The sequence below is a fragment of the Saccopteryx leptura genome, chromosome 1 (assembly GCF_036850995.1).
Source record: "Saccopteryx leptura isolate mSacLep1 chromosome 1, mSacLep1_pri_phased_curated, whole genome shotgun sequence".
Taxonomy (NCBI): Eukaryota; Metazoa; Chordata; class Mammalia; order Chiroptera; family Emballonuridae; genus Saccopteryx; species Saccopteryx leptura.
In genome coordinates this window covers 236657720-236663739 of record NC_089503.1, presented here as the reverse complement: position 1 = coordinate 236663739, position 6020 = coordinate 236657720, and the positions used below count along the sequence as shown (strand labels likewise).

The following is a 6020-nucleotide window of genomic DNA, read 5'->3' as shown; positions in this document are numbered from 1 at the left end:
TAATGATTTGTTTTGCAAATTCCCCTTTAGTGCAGTGAATCATCCTTACATTCTTTGTATAAACACCACTTATGCACAGAGTAGTGGATTTTAAATGCTAATGTCTTATTAATGATTTTTATTTATAGTATTTTAAGTGATATCGGTCTACATTTTTACTTATGTTTTCCAGCTTTGGTGTCAAAATTAGCTGCTAACTTTTTCATATGTTTTTTACACCCTAGACTGATTTATGTGGCATAGAAACAATGTGTTCTTTATTTGGTAAATTTGCTTTAAAAACATTCTAGTCTTGGTATTCTAGGAATGTTTTTTATTTTATATTTAATTTTTTTTAATGTTTTTTGATATATTAAGTTTTTAACCTCACTTTGAGTCAGTTTTTTCCCTTAGAAATTATCCATGTGATCTAGATTTTTAGATTTATTGAAGCAACATTTTACTTTATCTTCTCTTATAATTAAAAAATAGATCTGTTTATATCAGAGACATGCTACATTCTAATTTCTAATACTGTTTATTTTGTGTCTTTTGTTTTCTTGTCAAAGTTTACTAATTTTATTGGTCTTCCCAAAGCATGAACAATTCTTCTGATTGCTCTATTAGCTTATTTTTGTTAAGTTTTCTGCTTATTGAGTTTGGTGCTCTTCTCATGGTATTGGGTTGTGTTTTTCTTTTCTTTCTTTCTTTCCTTTTGGAAAAAGTAGAATATTGATTATAATAAGGATAATTTTAGAACAAAAAAGACATCATAAATAAAATCTCAAATGGACCATGAAATATGGCTCTAGATCTCATCATCCTTATAGGCCAAGAATATGAAGACAACTTAGAAGAAATGCAGTTAACAAATACTAAAATGTCAATCTTATTAGCTACCAAACAGAAAATTTACTATATTAATTTGCATAAATTAGCAAATATGAGGTTATGACCAAAGAGAAAATCCTTCACACAGTTACTGTGTCCACTGGAATCTCCAGAAAACAATGATAAAAGTATCAAGATCTTTAAAAAAAATCCCAAGAATATATAAAAAAAATAGAAATGTTCACAGGTTATTTATAAATAGCCAAAAATATTTATCTGGACAAAAATGGACAAAACAAATATCCAACATCAGCCCTGGCTGGTGGCTCAGTGGATACAGCATCAGCCAGGCATATGGACATCCTGGGTTTGATTTCGGGTCAGGGAACACAGGAGAAACGAGCATCTGCTTCTCCACCTCTCCCGCTTCCCCTTTCCCTCCTTCAACCAGTGGCTTGATTTGTTCGAGCATCGGCCCCAGACAGGGTTTGCTGGGTGGATCCCAGTGAGGGTGCATGTGGGAGTCTGTCTCTATCTTCCCTACTCTCACTTAAAAGAAAAGAGAAAAGAAAAAATAATATCCAACATAATTAAGCAGGCTAAAGTTAGTCAATCCTCACAAAATTTACTCAGAATGCAGTTTTTTTAAGATTATTAAAGTGGTGAAATGCTTAGATGATCATGTGTGTGGGGATGTGAGGAGGTTACATAATTACATAATTCAAAATCACATGATTTCAAACTAAATATATGTAAGCATATGCAAATACACATAAAGGTCTAGAAAAATTAAAATATTCTGTCATCTCTAGATGGGTAAGTTACAGATCTCTACTGTGTGTCCATTGCCTAACTTTCAAAGTCTCTATATATCACACATTAAAAAAATTTATATTTTAAAAACAAAATGTATACCTCTGCAAAAATATTCAATACAGCTGACCCTTGAACAATACAGAGGTTAGGGGTACCCACACCCTCAGAATAAGTACTAATAGCCTACTGTTGACCGGAGGCCTTACAGATAACAAACAGTAGATTCACACATATTTTGTATGCGATATGTATTATACAGTGTGTCCGTAAAGTCATGGTGCACTTTTGACCGGTCACAGGAAAGCAACATAAGATGATAGAAATGTGAAATCTGCACCAAAGAAAAGGAAAACTCTCCCAGTTTCATACCTATTCAGTGCAGTTCGATGTGGGCTCACGCACAGATTTTTTAGGGCTCCTTAGGTAGCTACCCCGTACAGCCTCTACAGACTCGTCACTGACTGATGGCCTATCAGAATGGGGTTTCCTTCAACTGCTTATCCCACCGAGTAATGTTATTCCTATGTGGTGGCGCTTCGTTATAAACGTGCCGATACTCACGTTGCACTTTGGTCACGGATTCGAATTTAGCGAGCCACAGAACACCCTGAACAACTCTGTACCGTCCACATCTCAACTGCCATGGCCGTGGGCTGCTCCGCTGTATACACGGTTTACGTCATCATCTGCGCATGCGCACATGCTGCCACATCATCCTACAGAAACTGGGAGGGTTTTCCTTTTATTTGGTGCAGATTTCACATTTCTATTGTCTTTTGTTGCTTTCCTGTGACCGGTCAAAAGTGCACTATGACTTTACTGTATTCTTACATTAAAGTAAGTTAAAGAAAAGAAAATGTTAAAATCATAGAGAAAAAACATTTATAGTGTTGTACATATTCATTGCAAAACATCTACATATAAGTAGACCTGTGTAGTTTGAACTCCTGTTCAAAGATCAGTCTTGAAGAAACTGCTTTATAAACGCATGCTAACAGATATAGATAGACCTGGATATGTGTTTGTGATTGACTTGTGTTTCCTTTTGCCACAAAAAATGGTTACACAAGCATGTCATAGAGCCAATTAAAAAACAATGCTCATGTAGGGAAGAGACGACAGTCTTCTTAACTGGAAATGAGTAACAGAAGTAAACTCTGTTACCCAGAATTGGTGGTGGTAGTAATGGGATAAGGGGGAAGTCCAAAGTAATTTTAACTTACTTTCTACGTAAGGGAACCCATAAAAGATACACAAAATAAAATGATCTTTGGTCATTTTGAAGTTAATTTCAGAATCTTGCCAGCTGCCTCAGGGTAACAAGCAAGAGCTAGCTTTATGGAACTAGTTAAAAGCATAATAACAGCAGCTAATATTTGTTGGGTGCTTATTATGTGCAGAACGCTGTTCTAAGTAACTTACCTGTACCCCATTAACCCTTTGAGGTAATTACCATCATTAACCCCATTTTACACACCAGGAAACTGGGGCCCAAGGTCATATAGCTGGCAAGTGGATTAGAGCTAGAATTAGTACATATATAGGTCCTTGGAAGTCTGGCTGCTTTAGCCCACTCATAACCACTAGGCTCTGAAATATTCTCATTTTTGTTTTGCTTTTTAAGGAGGAAAAAAGTGGTTGAGATTTTAACTAATCAGTCTACTAATAGTTGTGAGAATCAAAATGTGAGTAAGAGGGAGGGGGAATGACAGTGTGGTCCAAACAGAGGCATGTACCCTTTCTTGTCTTTGCTTTAGAATAAAACTCGCTACATTTCAAAGCACAGCACACAGAGTTTTGCTATAAAGTACAAATTGAACAAAAAAAATGACTTTGGAATTTACTTAAAATTAGAGGTAAAGCAAAAGAGCTTTTAATTTACCAGTTATTCTTTTAATGGGAATAATAACACATATAAAGGCCAAAACCATTTTTTTTTTTTTTGCCAATTGCCTTTAAAACAACAACAGGTCAGGTGGATGCGGGAGTCTGTCTGACTGTCTCTCCCCGTTTCCAGCTTCAGAAAAATACAAAAAACCCCCCCCCCCAAAAACAACAAAAAAACAACAAATGATTTGCTTTTAATTAGAAGTACTGAGTAAGATGACGCCTTCTTGTGAAAAACCAAAAAATATAATAACAAATTCTAAACACATGTGGTTCGTCCAAGATATTTGGGGGGGAAAAGAGCCTAATTTTTTTCAGTATTTTTATAAATCAGTATATCCTAACCTTTCAAAGAACGAGTTTGAAAGTATGACTCAACCGAGGGGAAAAAAAGAGACGCAGACCGACTGATCATCTTTTAGCGTTTTAAATAGCTTCTGATAATTCTTCCCACATTGCCTTTCCTTTCTGGAACTCTTATCTTCACAAAATAGCTGAATTTACAGTATTTCTAGTGAACTAATTAATGGGGAGAAAAAGATATGTATGGAACATACATGCATAAACTGTACCATGAATAATTATGTACATAAAAAGGACACTAACTTTGAAAAGGCACAATAAAGTGGGAAATGCCTGAAAAGCAGAAAAGAAAGTCAAATTTGTTTAATGAAAAACTAGAATTAATAAATATTAGCAAACACACACACAAATACACACTGCAGAAGCACTATGTATTAACTCAGAAAGGGGGAAAGCAGTGATCCAACATGGCTTTCAGTTAAAGAAATACACACACACACACACACACACACACACACATGCACACAAAAACAAACAGAAAACCCCCAAACCCACTATTTTTCAAGTGTACACTCAATCTACAACAAACACAAATTCAGAATTATTTTACAATGCTTCCTTTTTTAATATAAAAGATGCCCATCTCTTGTGTGTGTGTGTGTGTGTGTGTGTGTGTGTGTGTGTATGTATTCCCCCCCTTCCCAGTGGTTTCTTGTTGACTTATTTTAAATATATTAGTGTTACTGTATATATACAACTGTTTCTTGTATTTTACACCCTTTCCTTTTTTTTTACCTTCATGTGACGAGCTCCACCTCCCAAAAGTTTCAGGTTGGGAGGCAGAAGGGTGCCTATTCTCTGTGAAATCGAATGCAACAATTTAAAACACTGGCCAGAAAACGTTTGATTGCCCTTTCAGCACATGTAAATAGTCACATTGATGCCTAAATTGCCATTTTCCGCAAAAAGCTGCGCCACGCTGGCGTCAAAGACCAGACAGTCATTATTCATAATGGCTGTTTCAATTCCCTCGTGCATAGATCGAGGAGTGGCTTCCCAAGTCAACCGCCGTTTGGACCATTGAGCTCTAACCGATAAGCACGATGTCCGCTTCCTTGCGTGTTCCCACCAGCTGTACGATATTGAAGAACTGCTGGTGTCCGCTGTATTGCTCCCGTTTGCGACCATTTAGCTCTAACCGATAAGCAAAAGATTCGGCTTCCCTGTGTGTTCCCACCAGCTGTACATATTTAAGAACCGATTGATGGTGTTCGCTGTATTTCTCCTGTTTCTCCATGACTAACATGAAGCGAAGGCCGAAGCAGGATTGCATCATCACCCCGGCCCGGGAAGACTGACGTCCGTAGCAAGGAAACGGTACCGCCCCCCTGAGGGCTGGGATGGACGTGGGCCGGTGATCCAGGTGAGGCGTGACACCGACCGGAGAACCTTGCCATGTACAGACTCGCCGGGGCACGGACCGGAGCACGGCCGAAACGCGCACAGCTCTTCCTGCTCTGCTTTTTCTGTGTGTCGCAGAGTCATTTCACAACCAGAATAGGCATATTTACATGGGGAAAATACTGGATTAGCCACTTTCTCCATGGCCAAGTCCGGAATGGATTCTAACGGGCCCGGCAGGTTGGACAACGTGAGCTTTGGGAGACAGTTGCTGCAGACAAGATGGCCACTCTGACATTGAAGATGGAGTGGTAACGCGTAATCAAAACAGACCAGACTCTCAAATAGTTTAAGTATGTTGCTGTTGGAGGTGGTGGTGCACACCCTCGGGGAAGGCGAGCCCTTGGAGGTCCCCAGTGAGTCACTCCGCAGCAGTCTGGCGGCTCATTTCTGTGGGCGGCGAGCGCGCCCCAGACCGGCGCCTGCTCACACACCCTCCTTCGCCCCACTGGGCCCCAGGACACCTCCGACCCCGGCCCCCGCCTCTGCCTGGTGCCGACACTGACATCGACCTGACACTTCGGGCCGCCGCCGCTGCCCCTAGAGATCGCGTCCTACAACGGCCACTGCGGCTTCCCACTTGATTTTCAAGTGATTAGAACTCTTGTTTGAATACCTGTTTGCTTCACCCGTTTTTATCAATAATGATTGTTGGGGAGAGGCAACCACATGCCCTTGGTGTGGAGTCACTTATCTTTCCTATCACTGATGACCTGGGGCCCAGTCCTGTTTGGCTGGCACAA

At 39.5% G+C, this 6020-nt stretch overlaps 1 pseudogene; it reads right to left on the bottom strand.

Annotated features, from left to right (window-relative positions):
- Nucleotides 1–4731: 4731 nt before the first annotated feature.
- On the bottom strand, nt 4732–5788 carry LOC136389161 (E3 ubiquitin-protein ligase Siah1-like; annotated as a pseudogene).
- Nucleotides 5789–6020: the final 232 nt, after the last annotated feature.